The 16,714-nt window shown below is 36.8% G+C and overlaps 1 pseudogene; it reads right to left on the bottom strand.

Annotated features, from left to right (window-relative positions):
• Positions 1 to 950: 950 nt before the first annotated feature.
• LOC138429358 (zinc finger CCHC domain-containing protein 17 pseudogene) lies at positions 951 to 1,653 on the bottom strand (annotated as a pseudogene).
• Between the last annotated feature and the right edge of the window lie 15,061 nt (positions 1,654 to 16,714).

Here is a 16,714-nt window from a genome sequence, read left to right as displayed (position 1 = left end):
ATATCTGGGTTGGGAATATCCCCTGGAGAAGGGAAATGGCTACCCACTCCAGTATTTTTGCCTGGAGAATTCTGTGGACAGGGAAGCCTGGCATGCTACAGTCTGTGGGGTCAAACCTGCCTATATATGTATATTTTTTAGTATCAGGAATTTAATCAGAAACCTGAAATGGAACCAATTGACTCACAGTGAAATAACTACAAAGTAAAGCAATGATTTCGGCTTGAGCTGTCTGGTTCAGTGGTCTGACAGAATGTCACAAACAAGCTGCTGCTGCTAAGTTGCTTCAGTCATGTCTGACTCTCTGCGACCCCATAGACGGCAGCCCACCAGGCTCCCCCATCCCTGGGATTCTCTAGCTAAGACATTGCAAACAATGGTTTTCTGGCTGTGACCACTGGCTGTTACTCCTAACATAGCAGAATCGTCTTGGGGGAATGGAAGAAGTGAGCACCACTTCTTACCACGTTCTGCCTCATACTGCCAGTCTCCCTCTGCCCCTGTGCTGGATGTAGCAGAGACCATCCGCCAATCAGACCAGGGAGGGTAGGCCAACAGGGAGGGACCAATCGCTATGTTCAGCTACAGCCGGATTCACCCCCACAGCAGTTCCTGCGGCTCTAGCCTGGACTCCTGTATGGGAATCTGGCAGTGGCAGCTGGAGAGGGTAATAGGACCTCCTGCTGAATGAAGCTGGGTGAATGAATGGATGAGCTGCAGAGTCACTTGCAAAGGAACCAAGAGTGATAAGGAAACAACTCAATTCAGGCATATGCTTCTAATACCTGACTCCCAGACTTGCCTGTGGCATGAGGGATGCCATCTCCCATGGGAGAGAAGAGTGCCAGTGCGGGAGGCCTTATTCTTAATACTGAGCCTTTCTAGGAGCCAGGGCTTCAAAGCACAGGCTCCTGGCTCCTTCTCTCCACCACTTTTTCTACTCTCCACTCTCAATCCTTGTGCTTCTTGCACTTCTTTTTCTTCTTCTTTGCTGCCTTGCTGTCCTTTGATATGTGCCTTGCCCTCTCTCCTGCATCACTCTCAGAGTCTGAGCCGTCAGGATCAGATGACTTCCTGTCTCTATGTTTCTTTTACTTCTTTCCTTTTCTAAAAGAATTTCTTGTGGGGTCAGGCTTTTCAAACTCTGCTGATTTTTCCTCTTCCTTCTCCTCTTCCTCATTGGGTATCAGAGAGTACTGGGTCCCACGTGGTTGCATGAAACAATCCCTTGCAAAGTGGCCTTTACAGCCACACTTCTTGCAGGTAGTGTTCAGGACAGACTCAAGGGTGATCTGTCCAGTGTAATCCTGGAAGGACAGCCTCTGCCTCTCTTCTTTCTCATTGATAACCTTGTTGGGATCAAGGTCCTTCCCAGTGCCTTGGTTGACAACCTTCAGGGAGAGGGATACTTTAATCCTATCATTTTCCATCTTTTGGCCAATAAGCTTCACCCACACTTTGGCTCCAACATCTACTATCTCAGAGGGCTTATCCACGTGACAGGGTAAGTCTAGTTTGATGGACTAGACCTTGCTTCCAACAGCCTGGGATTTTGATAAAGGCTCCATAGTCTGTGAGCATAGCAGCCTCTCCTTGGAAAGTAGTGTAAAGAGCTGGCAAGTTCTCCACGGTCTTGGGTCTTCCTGAATTCATCCTTAATGTTCTGTGGTTCCTCCATTTCTCCCCTGCTAAAGCTAATTGAAGTGTTTGAGTGTCAGCCTCTGGTTTCACCTCGCAGCATTGCACAAAACACCAAAACCCAATCAAACCTGCCAATATTTCTATGATCATCTCTATTATTATTATAAAAAACTGCTTCCTCACATAGTTTATCCTGATTGTTCCATTCTTTACTCAATCACTGAGTACTTTTCTGAAACTTATTTAGTTTATAAGCTATTTCTATGCCTTTATTTGAAGTGAAAATACTATTTCAAACATATCATGACAAATGAACATGGGATTCTCTTCTCTTTATGAAACAGAGAGACTAGAAAGACAATTGATGTTTGGTTATTACTCTCAATATTTACATTAACATTAAAAATAACTGATTTTCACATTCAGCACATCTTCTCATTGGCATTCCCATGATGGAACATCCCCTCCTTTTCTGTGTAAATCTGATTAAGGGGCTGTTCCTGCTGTCAAAACTTCCATTCCATTTCAACAACAATCCTATTTACACAAGGACCTCAAGGTTGAACATCGAAAGTACCTAACCATTACTGAATATTGAATCATTTCTCTCCACATAAAATTGCAAATATGGTCAGAGAGCCAATTTCCCGATTACCTTGGTTGAGTAGGACTAATTACTTTTAAACTGGGTGCAGCCACGGTCTGCCAAAGCAATGCTGGATTCTTCCAATATCAGGAGAGCTCTGCCCACCCAGTGATTGTCTCATACTGAATGCTTTAAGATTACTCATGCTCATAGTAATGCTTCACTTTTAAAATAATGCTAATTGCAAATAATCATAATAGTACAATTTATTTGAATGCCTACCACATGGCAAGCATCATGTAAAGTACCTATTATCTCATTTCATTTACTTCTGAAAACGTGGCAGGTATTATTATTGACACTTTATAAACAGGAAAGTTGAGTTTCATAGGTATTGTCACATACCCAAAGCCACAGAGCTAATAAGTTCGAGAGCCTAAGGCTATTTTATATTGATGCTTCACTACCATTTCCATGTTTTCTTAAAACAACCAGTGAAGATAAATGATGCCTGAGAAGAGCATCAATTTGGAAATTAGTAGAACTGAGCTCTGTTCCTGCTTCAGCCACTAGCTGAAAGGTGACCTTAAACCAGCACTTTCTCATTTCCTTCATTTGTAGATTTAAGTGACAGAACTAGCTTTAGCCTTCTGTGATTTTAAGTAATCTCAGAGAAATTTTATTATTTTTTGTTTGTTTGTTTTGAGAAAGAAAATTGGAAAAAAAATCATTCACAATAGTAATGCCATTGAACAATATTTCTCTGGTAATTCCAGTTTCTCATCTGACCTCATGGCTTCAATCACAGAACAGTTTTTTTCATATAAAAAGTCCATGTTCTGACCAGATCAGTGAAGCACAGAGGAAGACATGGAATCGACTTATCATGGGTTAGACTCTTACAAAGTTTGAATTTAGCTTCATGCACTTATTATGCAGCATATATAAAAAATTGAATGGATGATATGAAGCAAGGTGGGAATTTAACACAAGCATAAAGAATATTTACAGTATGTGTGATGAAGCATAAAAATACATTTATCTCCCTCCAAAAGCAAAATGTTGGATATATTCATGCGAAACACCTTAGGCTATATCAAGAACACTATACTTAAATACATTTACATACTATTTAAGTACATATATTGACTTAATCATAGCACCTCTAGGGATTCATGATAAGCTACAGAAATTGTTTTTCAAAGATAAGTGAATAAAAATTAACTATAGCACATCAGCAATTTTAGACACATATACATACCACTTTGAAAATCTGTGCTCTTGAAATGTTAACAGTTCCTTATGTGTTTCTCATAATGATGCATCCATATCACACATACAATTACCTAAACATATTGTATTTTTCTAAGAACATCAAACATCATTATGTCCCATGTCAATTTTGTAATATTTTGAAAGAACAAAATATGGTATAGTTAGCTGACATATTTTCCTTCCTTGAAATATTCTTTTGTATGTAAACTATTTACAGATTTTTCTCACCATTTTATGCTTTTCTGAAGTTGATAAAAATGTAAATGATGGCAAAGTGAAAAGAATTATCATTTCTTTCAGCAGTTATTACTCTGTGCCCTCATATTGGTATTGTGTAAATATAGACAGAATGCCACAATTTTGTATTACAAATAACAATAAATAATTGTTCCAATAATTTGCTACAAGAATTTAGAACAAATAATTGTTTGTAAAAAATAATTGTTACAAGAAGTTGTAAGCAACTAGAACAACTTCTTGGAATGTATGATTTTCACACACACAAAAATTTGTCACTTTAGGCTATTTTGAGTTAGTAGACATTTTGACCAAACAAAAAGTGTGGTTAAGTTGGTATCACTCATTTATTTATTTAACATGTATTTATTTGAACTCCTACTATGTGTCAGGCACTGGTGGTAGGAGGTTTTTTGCTAAAAACATAGAGCTGATGCTTACCCAAATCTCCCAGTACAATAAGAGAGACCAATAAACAGTTAAACCAATAGTTCAGTTCTGTCTCTCAGTCATGTCTGACTCTTTGCAACACCATGAACTGCAGCGTGCCAGGCCTCCCTGTCCATCAGCAATTCCTGGAGTTTACCCAAACTCATGTCCATTGAGTAAGTGATGACATCCAGCCATCTCATCCTCTGTCATCCCCTTCTCCTCTTGCCCTGAATCTTTCCCAGAATCAGAGTCTTTTCCAATGAGTCAGCTCTTCGCATCAGGTGGCCAAAGTATTGGAGTTTCAGCTTCAGCATCAGTCTTTCCAATCTCCTGTAGGACGGACTGGTTGGATCTCCTTCCAGTCAAAGGGACTCTCAAGAGTCTTCTCCAACACCACAGTTCAAAAGCATTAATTCTTTGGTGCTCAGCTTTCTTTACAGTCCAACTCTCACACCCATACATGACTACTGGAAAAGCCATAGCCTTGACTAGATGGACCTTTGCTGACAAAGTAATGTCTCTGCTTTTTAATATGCTGTCTAGGTTGGTCATAACTTTCCTTCCAAGGAGGAAGCGTCTTTTAATTTCATGGATGCAATCACCATCTGCAGTGATTTTGGAGCCCCAAAAAATAGTCTGACACTGTTTCCACTGTATCCCCATCTATTTGCCATGAAGTGATGGGACCAAATGCCATGATCTTAGTTTTCTGAATGTTGAGTTTTAAGCCAACTTTTTCACTCTCCTCTTTCACTTTCATCAAGAGGCTCTTTAGTTCTTCACTTTCTGCAATAAGGGTGGTGTCATCTGCATATCTGAGGATATTGATATTTCTCCCTGCAATCTTGATTCCAGCTTGTGCTTCCTCCAGCCCAGCGTTTCCCATGATGTACTCTGCATAGAAGTTAAATAAGCAGGGTGACAATATACAGCCTTGATGTACTCCTTTCCTATTTGGAACCAGTCTGTTGTTCCATGTCCAGTCCTAACTGTTGCTTCCTGACCTGCATACAGGTTTCTCAAGAAGCAGGTCAGGTGGTCTGGTATTCCCATCTTTTGAAGAATTTTCCTCAGTTTATCATGATCCACACAGTCAAAGGCTTCGGCATAGTCAATAAAGCAGAAATACATGTTTTTATGAAACTCTCTTGCTTTTTCAATGATCCACCGGATGTTGGCAATTTGGTCTTTGGTTCCTCTGCCTTTTCTAAAACCAGCTTCAACATCTGGAATTTCATGGTTCACATATTGCTGAAGCCTGGCTTGGAGAATTTTGATCATTACTTTACTAGCGTGTGAGATGAGTGCAATTGTGTGGTAGTTTGGTTATTCTTTGGCATTGCCTTTCTTTGGGATTGGAATGAAAACTGACCTTTTCCTGTCCTGTAGCCACTGCCGAGCTTTCCAAATTTGCTGGGATATTGAGTGCAGCACTTTCACAGCATCATCTTTTAGGATTTGAAATAGCTCCACTGGAATTCCATCACCTCCACTAGCTTTGTTCCTAGTGATGCTTCCTAAGACCCACTTGACTTCACATTCCAGGATGTCTGGTTCTAGGTGAGTGATCACCCCATCGTGATTATCTGGGTCATGAAGGTCTTTTTTTGTACAGTTCTGTGTATTCTTGCCACCTCTTCTTAATATCTTCTGATTCTGTTAGGTCCATACCATTTCTGTCCTTTATTGTGCCCATAAACCAATAGAGAGAAAAGTAATTACAAATTGTGAAAACTTCCACTGAGGAAATTAAAACCTTGAGGAGACAGAGATTAACTGTAGGAAGTCAACTGAGATAAGGTGAATTTCTGAGATCATGAAAGCCAGGAATGAAACCAATGCTTGATGAAGAGTGTTCTAAGCCAAGGCAGGATCAAGTGCAAAGACACTAAGACCTATCAAAATATTTTAGGGATACATTTTCTGCTTTGTCCTTCACTTTCATTAATTACTATGATTCTCAGGAAAATTCCAGCTCTCTGCAGAAAGTTTTGCTAAAGGGAGATGTTTTTTAAAAGTTGTAGTAATTCAGAAAAATGAAATTACTCCTAAAAAACAGCTTTAAGTGGGTGGATGAAGTACTGAATACCTAAAATATTATTACTTATTAGATGTTATAGCTTTAAGAAACATATCCCAGAGCAATGATCTCTGCTTGAACTTTCTGCTAACAATAATCTATATGAAAGATTTGGGTCTTTCCAGGTGATGTGACGTTAAAAGAATCCACCCACCAATCCAGGAAGTTCAAGGGACACAGGTTTGATTCCTGAGTTAAGAGGATCCCTGGAGTAGGAAATTGCAGTACACTCCAGTTTTCTTGCCTGGAAAATTCCATGGACAGAGGATCCTGGTGAGCTACAGCTCATGGGATCACAGAAGAGTCAGATACAAGTTAGCGACTAAACAATGACAATAAGATAGATTAATGTGCTTTTACAAAACACAAAACTTATTCTGATGATTTTCTGGCCCTAGAGGAGTAGCTGTTCTTATTTGTTACTTCTTATTTACAATGAATATATTTGAGTCCCAAATACATGCCATATTTGGGGAAGACAGAAAAAGCAAAAGGTTTTTGTGAAAAACATCTAAAAATATTTTCATGTGTACTCGTTGTTTCAGAAAAAATACATGAACTATCTCAAAGATTGGTTTACTACACTATCCTGTCATATTATACACATACATAGCTGCCAGAGAGTGTTTTACTTTATTTTGAAATACATGGCACCACCAAAAAATTAATTAAATACATTCAATAAAGTAGGTATAGAAGTTTTTATGAAAATGAATTTTAATCAATTTTACACATACATTCATGATGATAATAACATATCTACTCAATGCCAAGATAATTTGATACAAAGTAGCAGAAAAATCAATTAAACTGGTTTTGTGTACAAAATATAAAGACTTCCCTTTTTCGTGATCATTCTGAAATTTGTGTAGGTCCAAATGTTCCTGATTGACTAGTACAAAGTGACAGTAATTAAATTAAAAATTGAATTAGTTCACTAATTTTATATTTCTCTATCAAATGATAATGCCATTTATTTAAAATAAATTAAAACTGGTATGTAAATCTTTAGCCTAGTAGTTGAAGTAAGCATCATTCAATCTTCAGATTATTTCTGATAATTCTCACTTAAATTAATTGTAAAACATAGATATCAGTTAAATTTTATTATTCAATCAATTTTAAAATTAAAACTTAATAGGGACTAACACATCTTTTCTGATATTAAAGAACAGTATCCAGGTTTGAAGAAGGTAAATTCTAGAGCAAGCCTTTTGTGAAAGTCAAAGATACCAAGAATTTCTCAGAAAAGCTCATAAAATATGACGTGAAAATCTTAACTAGAGGCAAAAGCTTGAAAGTCGAAGTTAAATTCTTGTCCCATTATAATATAAAACTTTACCAGAAGAATGAGTAGACACTGGGCGCATGAACATGGAAAAAAAAAATGAACATGGAAAAGAAAGAGGGAATGATTAATTCAGAAATATTTTACACATGTATTACAGACATGAGGCAGATACTTTGGAAAGTATGTTTCAATTTCAATTGCAGTTTGCTTGTTAAGGTTTTAAGCCCACTGCAATTACTTCCATTCATACAACAAATGATGTCATTGAACATGCTCCAGTAAATATTGTGTGAAAGATAAAATAAAGCAAATACTTATGCACAGATAGTGATTCAGGAAAACATGAAGATATGTTAATCTGGAATCCAACTATAATAACAATTAAGGGGATTTCTGTGGTTTCACATTTCACCTTCTGGTACTCATCATTCTTTATTGTAATTACTGGTTCACATACCATTTTTTCCCTCCTCACTAAGAACTCCCTGAGTGATTTTCTCTAAATCATCTGTTATCTTTCCTGAATCTTCGGTAGGTATTCAGTAAATGTAAAAGGAAAGGATAAATGAATGAATGAGGCGAGAGAATGACAAATGTAACCAAGATGAAATTAAAATCAGCTAAGGGACTTCCCTGGATGGTCTAGTGGTTAAGAAATTGCCTTCCAATGCAGGGGACGTGGGTTTGATCCCTGGTCAGAGAACTAAAATCCCACATCAGTTCAGTTGCTCAGTTGTGTCCGACTCTGCAACCCCATGGTCTGCAGCATGCCAGGCTTCCCTGTCCATCACCAACTCCCAGAGTTCACTCAAACTCATGTCCATCGAGTCGGTGATGCCATCCAACCATCTCATCCTCTGCCAACCCCTTCTCCTTCTGCCATCAATCTTTCCCAGCATCAGGGTCTTTTCCAGTGAGTCAGTTCTTCACATCAGGTGGCCAAAGTATTGGAGTTTCAGCTTCAGCATCAGTCCTTCCAATGAATATTCAGGACTGATCTCCTTCAGAATGGACTGGTTGGATCTCCTTGCAGTCCAAGGGACTCTCAAGAGTCTTCTCCAACAGCACAGTTCAAAAGCATCAATTCTTTGGTGCTCAGCCTTCTTTACAGTCCAACTCTCACATCCATATGTGACCACTGGAAAAACCATAGCCTTGACTAGATGGACCTTTGTTGGCAAAATAATGTCTCTGCTTTTTAATATGCAGTCTAGGTTGGTCATAGCTTTTCTTTCAAGGAGCAACCATCTTTTAATTTCATGGCTACAGTCACCATCTGCAGTGATTTTAGAGCCCAAAGAGATAAAATCTCTCACTGTTTCCACTGTTTCCCCATCTATTTGCCATGAAGTGAAGGGACCGGATGCTATGATCTTAGTTTTCTGAATGTTGAGTTTTAAGACAACATTTTCACTCTCCTCTTTCACTTTCATCGAGAGGCTCTGTAGTTCTTCTTCACTTTCTGTCATCTGCATATCTGAGGTGATAAAGCAGAAGTAGATATTTTTTCCAGAACTCTCTTGCTTTTTCATTGATCCAGTGGATGTTGGCAATTTGATCTTTGGTTCCTCTACCTTTTCTAAATCCAGCTTCAACATCTGGAAGTTCATAGTTCATGTACTGTTGAAGCCTGGCTTGGAGAATTTTGAGCATTACTTTGCTAGCATGTGAGTAGCTAAAGGCAAAGAAGAACAGGAAAGATATACTTATTTGAATGCAGAGTTCCAAAGAATAGCAAGGAGAGATAAGAAAGCCTTCCTCAGGTATCAGTGCAAAGAAATAGAGGAAAACAATAGAATGGGAAAGACTAGAGATCTCTTCAAGAAACTTAAAGTTACCAAGAGAACATTGCATGCAAATATGGGCACAATAAAGGAAAGAAATAATATGGACCTAACAGAAGCAAAATATATTTAGGAAGAGGTGGCAACAATATACGGAAGAACTCTACAAAAAAGATCTTCATGACCCAGATAACCATAATGGTGTGATCACTCACCTAGAGCCAGACATCCTGGAATGTGAAGTCAAGTGGGCCTTACGGAAGCATCACTACAAATAAAGTTTGTGGAAGTGATGGAATTCCAATTGTGCGATTTCAAATCCTAAAAGATGATGCTGTGAAAGTGCTGCACTCAGTATGCCAGCAAATTTGAAAAACTCAGCAGTAGCCACATGACTGAAAAGGTCTATTTTCATTCAGGTCCCAAAGAAAGACAATGCCAAAGATCTCACATGCCACACCACAACTAGAGAGTCCAAGCACCACAGCTACTACAACTAGTGAGAATCCTGTGTGCTGCAATGAAGATCCCAGGAGCCATAAATGAGACCTGCTGCTGCTGCTGCTGCTAAGTCGCTTCAGTCATGTCCAACTCTGTGCAACCCCATAGACGGCAGCCCACCAGGCTCCCCCGTCCCTGGGATTCTCCAGGCAAGAATACCGGAGTGGGTTGCCATGTCCTTTCCAATGCATGAAAGTGAAAAGTGAAAGTGAAGTTGCTCAGTCGTGTCTGACTCTTAGCAACCCCATGGATTGCAGCCTACCAGACTCCTCCATCCATGGGATTTTCCAGGGAAGAGTACTGGAGTGGGGTGCCATTGCCTTCCTAGTAAAGCCAAAAGTAACATTTAAAAATAAATGAATTTTTAAAGAAACTGTTACAAAATAAATTTGGGGAAAAAAATCTAAGGTTTATTAAAAAAAAAATCAGCTAAGCATAAAATAGAAGTTGGTTAGAGAGAGGTAAAAACAATCTTTTTATCTCAATCCTGTTTACAAAACGATGGAGAAATGGAAAATGTTGAAGAATAAATTCAGAAACTATAATTTTTTGATGTTTCAAAATGCCTCAAAGATTTTGAATGTTTTGGTAGGGAGACAGAAAAGGGGGTTGACAAACCAGGATCTCCCTTAGGCACATTTGTATTCACATAAAATATACATATAATTTCCACACATATTTACACTCTTGCTTCATATCACAACATAATGGTGTCATTATGATCTGATTCCATTTCTGTTGATTGATCCTTGTAGTTCTGTGGGTCTGCCTCATTGTTGTACAGAAACTTCGTCTCATATGTTTCTTATTTTAATCGTTGTCCTTCAAGGAATAAAGATGGGATGTATGTAAGGATGCTGTTTCCACTAAAATGTCATCTTAGCCAGTATAGAAGGGTAAAAATAGAAACGATTTTGGATAACCAACAGTAAGAGTAGCCATCTGTTTCTCACAAAGATATGTGTTTTCCTGTTTCTTTCTTTAAAATAATTCATAAGATTGCATTCCTAAAATCTAAAATTATGATATTTCTCCAGATAAAACTTATAGTTTATAATCAAATAATTAACTTACAAACATCTTGGCTAAACTTTAAATAACTTATCAAATACTGTTGATGTGTACTTTACACAATCGATCCAGCAGCCATTTGAAGACCTGCTGAATGATTGAGCTACTGTATTCCAGACTGAGGAAGTAATCAAAATGAGGAAAATGGGAAGAGAACCATACCAAATGGTGTTCCAGCTAAACTGTACAAGTTGGTACACAGCAAATAGTGAATAATTTCACCACTTTTCCAAATCCATATGGACATGGAAAGAGAGATGCAGACATCCGAGGAACACCTATTTCTTTAAAGAAAATGAAAGAAGATAAATTAGGATACTAAAAGCTACTGTGTTAACTGATAGGAAGTTGCACTTAAATTTTACTAAGTTCTCTGTTATCTAAAATAATTTACTTTGGGATATTATAACTATAACAATGTCCCATAACCTCATAAAGTGAATGAGGTAATCGAATAAAAATAGTCTATAGAATATGTTGAAATACATTGAATTGATTTCAACTGCATTTATTCTTTTTTCAGGTCAAAGTTAATAAAAATGCAAACACACTCCAGGTATTATCTAGTATTTCTTTATGGTGTAAATCCTACAATTTTATACTGAGGTCACAGTTGCTTTTTAAAATTTCAGTAGAAGAGAGAAACCTAAAAATTTTTTTAAAAACATAACATTTAGAACTTATTTAAATATTAGGTCACATACACCTGCTTCTATCATTGAGAAAAATTTTAATCTCATAGAAGTCTATAGAGAGCTTTTGTGAGTATGTGTGTATGTGTGTGCAAAATATAGCAGGTGATTTATTTGCTATTATCACAAAAAGTCCTAGCCAATTTCAGACAAAGCAAGGTATTATATTCTTGCACGGTTTAGACCTCAGAAACATGTCAATGCCAAGTTTACTAATTGTGCACCCAGTACAAATATTGGAAGGCTCAGCCAAAACAACAGAAGTACAAAGTAAATGTATACATAAAGAAAAAATATTAGGGCAGGTTTTGATTTTTCCTTATCTATGTTAGCTACTCAACATTTTATTATGAAGCTGCTTGGTGGTGGTGGTGGTGCTTAGTTGCATCTGACTTTTTGCCATGCTAAGAATAGCCTGCCAGGCTCCTCTGTCCATGGAACTTTGCAGGCAAGAATACTGGAGTGGATTTTCATTACCTACTCCAGGGGATCTTCCTGACCCAGGGATGGAACCCACATCTTTTGCATCTCCTGTGTTGGGAAGTGGACTCTTTACCACTAGTGCTAACTGGGAAGCCCCTGCTTGGAATATATAGTAATATAAATGATACATAGATAGAGATAACTCCGATGATAATTGAATCAATGCAACTGTTTAAATCCATGCTGACTTTTGCAGAATATTATAGCATGCAGTGCTATATCTGTCTCCTGTCTCCTCTACACTGGTGTAGAATACAAGCTACAGGAAACAGAAGAGACTTCTAGACATAATTTTAGAAATAGTATCTTAGAAACATGTATAAGTGGTTGTCCAAGTGCAAGGCAAACAACTGAAATTCCATATTTAAGTTTGCAGGGAAGTCCGAAACATTTTCTGTCCTTAACATTGTCTACATTTCTTAAAACCAACACTCCACAAACAAATTGTAAGTGAAAATGTCAAACTCCAGAGTCTTAAAATTTACCGACCAATTTATTTTTAAACCGAGACTACCTCAATTTTAACAGCATTGCTATAATACTGAAAAGGTATGGGGCATTTTCTATGTGTCAGGCACAGTGCTTAGTTGAAATGAATTCTTTTATTTAGTTCTCATAGCCACCCTGTGAGATAGGCATTATTTTTCCATCTTATGGATAGAAAACGGGCACAGAGAGGTTAAGCCATTTGTCCAAGAGAAAACATTAGCAATGTCAGAAACGGGCTTTAAAAAAAGCAATCCGACTGAAGAGCCCTTTCTGAAATTTATTACCATGCTTTGCTGCTTCTCTTAGAATAATCTACCTGAAACATTCTGGTTCTTCTTATTTTAAGAAATGAAGAAAACTCACAACATTTAAAAGGAGTTCTCTGATAGCTAACATCAAGATTTAGTTGCTTCAAATGACTTTTGATATAGCTGTTTTTTCCCTAAAGGCTTTGGTAAAAATTAATAGGCCAAGAATTCTTGATTAATGTAAATCATTTGATCAGTTCAGTGAAAATTAATGTTACTTTTGTTTATAAACTGATCAATACATTTCTAAGATATTTCACATTTCACATTTAGCCTTTCTTTGTAGGAGAAGTATTGATAATGCCTTAGCCTGTATGAATAACTCATTTTGAAAATCAGAAAAACCTGTTTCAAGTATCAGTGTCAGTTGAAATTCTGAAAATTAATCAAAATATTGGCAATCATGAGTATGTAGGTGTTTAATTCTTATTTGCTCTACGTTCAAATGGGTGAAATCACTTATTCAAATATTAAATCACGCTTTTCACCTGGAGAGCTAAGTCTCAGCTATGAATGAGAAAGGCATACATAGATTGGTTGTAGTAAAATTATTATTTTTATGCTGAGATATTATTACACTGATGAAAAATAAATTTATAAGCTACAACTATGAAGTAGTATACTTTTTTAAATTTATGGAATCTAGCTTAGGTTGAAAAACTGAAAACCACTGTGTTTTTTTTAAAAAAAACTTTTTATTTTGTATTGGGGTATAGCAGATTAACAATGTCATAGTTTCAGGTGAACCATGAAGGGACTCAGCCTTACATATACGTGTATCCATTCTCCCCCAAACTGCCCTCCCATCCAGGCTGCCACAAAACACTGACCAGAATTCCATGTGCTAAACAGTAGGTCCTTGGTGGTTATCTGTTTAAATTATATAACAGTGTGTATATGTCCATCCCAAAGTTGTCCCTGTCTTTCCCCTCATCCTTCCCATAAATTGTTCTCTAAGTTTTAATTCTCCTGGTAATCCCTTGTTTCGTATCTAAATATTTTACATGGAAGTGTCATAGGTCTAATATACTCTACTTCTCTACTTGTGCCTGTGTGCATATCTGCAATTGTCGTTCATGAAAACAAGGAGGGCACAAGTGTTAAACCTGATTGCTGTCTCATATCCTCACAGCCAATTCATCCTCAGCATGTAAAGTTACATAATGGATGTGTTTAGGGCCTTTATCTCCCTCCCTCGAGTTTCTATTATACATGGATCTCCCCAGGATCACATAGGGGAGGAAATTCTTACATGTTCTATGTAACAGTCCAATTTTCCTAACCTATGAAAATCAGAAGACTGCTTTTCTTTGTAGCTTTTCCCCTTCCACTTCTGGTTGTAAGGTTTATAAAAGTAGCCTGTTGGAGACGTAAATAATATACTCTAAATTATTCTTGACACCTATTTCCTTTCATGATTAACAGATAAATGTCGTTGCGATGCTTGGCTGCTCTGTCAGGTGGTATACACATGTTAAATAATGCTGTTTACACCATTTACGAAGAATATGAATACATATAACCAACATCTGCTGCCTCTTGTAGACACACTTTGAAAAACTCTGAAGTATATATTCACATTTTGAAGGTTTTTCAAATTTTCATAATTATGTATTTCACAGTTACAGTAATTCAAGTTCAATAACTATTCCAGATGACTGGTTTAAAAAAAGCCTTCCTCCCATTCCACTATAATGTTGATTTTAAAATAAATGATCAATTACTTCTATAATGGAGCTTATTTTTTCAAAACAAAAAAAGCATTTGAATATTTTAAACAACCCACAGATTTTTAAATTTTGTATGTATATATATATATATATATATACATTCTTTTTCAAAATTGTGATAAGAAAACTTGACATGAGTTCTACCCTCTTAACACAACTTTACAATACAGTATTGTTAACTATAGATATATGTTGTCCAGCAGATTGCTGTAATTTATTTGTTTTACTTACTGGGACTTTATACCCATGGGTTAGCAACTCTTCCTTTCTCCCTGTTCCCATTCCCTGGCAATGACCATCCTACTCTTGGCTGCTGTGGGTTTGGCTATTTTAGATACCTTATATGTGTAGAATCATGTAATACTTGTCCTTCTGTAACTGACTTATTTCTCTTGGTATAGGGTTTTTTTATGTTGCGACATGTTGCAGAATTTCCTTCCTTTTAAAGCCTGAATAATATTCCATTGCATGTGTACACTTTATTTACTTTAAACATTCATTTTTAAATGGACATTTAGGTTGTTTACACATGTAATGAACATGAAAGTGCTAGTAATTGTTTGAGACAAGATCCTGATTTCAGTTCTGCTGGATAAATACCCAGGAGTAGAACGCTGGATCATGTTATAGTTCTATTTTTAACTTTTTGAGGAACTGCCTACAGTTTTCCATAGCAGCTGTACCTTTTTACATTCCCACCAACAATGAATAAGGGTTTCACTTTCTCCACAATCTTCAGCAACATTGTGTTTTTTTTAATAATAACCATTCTAACAGATGTTAGGTGATATCTCATCATGGTTTTCTTCTTCATTTTCCAGATGATTACCTGTGTATATTTTAATATACCTGTTGGCCATTTGCGTATCTTCTTTGGAAAATGTCTATTCAGGTCATTAACCCCTTTTAACAAAATTTCATTATTAGACTTTTTTTGCTATGGTGTTATAGGAATTTCTTATGTATTTTGGAAATTAACTCCTAACCAGAAACATATTTTGTAAATATTTACTCCCATTCCATAGTTGCTTGTGTTATTTTTGTTCCATAAATACACACACACAAAAACCTGTTAAACTAAGAACAACTTTACTAAAGTTGTAGGATACAAAATGAACATAAAACTCAGTTGCATTTCTATACACTAACAATAAACTATCTGAAAAGGAAATTGGGAAAGTAGAAAATACTTAGAAATAAACTTAACTGAGGAGATTAAAGAAGTACACTAAAAACTACAAAACATTGATGAAAGAAATTAAGGGATGAAGTCACAAACAAACGAGGAAATATTCTGTGTTACTGGAGTAGAAGATTTAATATTTTTAAAACGTCCATACTACTCAAAGAAATCTACAGATTCAACACAATCACAATCAAAATCCCAATGGCAATTTTTTTTTTTTAGAAATAGAAAAAAGAAAAAAGCAACTCTAAAATTTACATGGAATCTCAAAGGGTCTACAAGAGCCAAAACAATCTTGAAAAGATTAACAAAGCTGGAGGCATCACATTTCCTGATTTCAAAGTATATTATAAAACTACAGTATGGTACTGGCATAAAGACCAGTGTATCAACCAAAGGAACAGAACAGAGAGCTCAGAAATGAATCCACATGGTAGTGTATCGATGAATGTGTGCTCAGCATGTCAGTGTAAAGCAGATACCTAATGAGAAGCCGCTGTATAGCGCAGGGAGTTCAACTGGGTACTCTGTAGTGACGTAGAGGAGTGGGGTAGAGTAGGGGATAGCAGGGAGGCTGAAGATGGGGGGATATATGTATACATATAGCTGATTCACATTGTTGTACAGCAGAAACTAACACAACACTGTGAAGTAATTATTGTTGTTGTTTAGTCACTAAGTCATGTCTGACTCTTTTGCCATCCCATGGACTGTAGCCCACCAGGCTCCTCTGTCCATGGGGTTTCCCAGGCAAGAATACTGGAGTGAGTTGCCATTTCTTTCTCCAGTGGATCTGCTCCACCCAAGGATCGAACCTGAGTCTTCTGCATTGGCAGGCAGATTTTTTACCAGTGAGCTACTAGGGAAATCCTAAAATAACTATATACCAATTAAAAATAAATAAATAAAAAACATATTAGAGATCCAA

This window comes from Ovis canadensis, chromosome 1, assembly GCF_042477335.2.
Source record: "Ovis canadensis isolate MfBH-ARS-UI-01 breed Bighorn chromosome 1, ARS-UI_OviCan_v2, whole genome shotgun sequence".
Lineage (NCBI taxonomy): Eukaryota > Metazoa > Chordata > Mammalia > Artiodactyla > Bovidae > Ovis > Ovis canadensis.
This window is presented reverse-complemented; position numbering and strand designations above follow the sequence as displayed.